Source organism: Buceros rhinoceros, unplaced genomic scaffold (genome assembly GCF_000710305.1).
Source record: "Buceros rhinoceros silvestris isolate BGI_N320 unplaced genomic scaffold, ASM71030v1 scaffold22338, whole genome shotgun sequence".
Classification (NCBI taxonomy): domain Eukaryota; kingdom Metazoa; phylum Chordata; class Aves; order Bucerotiformes; family Bucerotidae; genus Buceros; species Buceros rhinoceros.
In genome coordinates, this window is record NW_010427764.1 from 14540 (window position 1) to 14799 (window position 260).

General features: G+C 68.1%; 1 protein-coding gene across 1 annotated transcript in view; it reads left to right on the forward strand.

The window, feature by feature from the left end:
* AARS (alanyl-tRNA synthetase) overlaps positions 1–260 on the forward strand; it is a gene marked incomplete at its 3' end in the record, with an annotated part of 15305 nt that overhangs the window by 13992 nt on the left and 1053 nt on the right.

Consider the following 260-nt stretch of genomic DNA (forward strand, 5'->3'; position numbering starts at 1 on the left):
TTCGCTGTAGCGCCTGGGCGAGCGAAGGATGTTGGTCTCCCTGGGAGTAGTGGGGTGCGCGGCAGCCTGCCCGCTGTCCCCAGCGTGCCTGATCACCCACACAGCTGTGCCCCGCTGCGTTTGAGTCCTCCCGGCATGCTGCAGAGCAGCCGCTTCCTGCTGCTGGGCTCTGCCAGCGCAGGGCACGGCCTGTACCCTCTGGAGGGGCTGATTCTGGCAGCTCCTGGCTACCGGGCGGCGGGGAGATGCAAGCAGCTCCA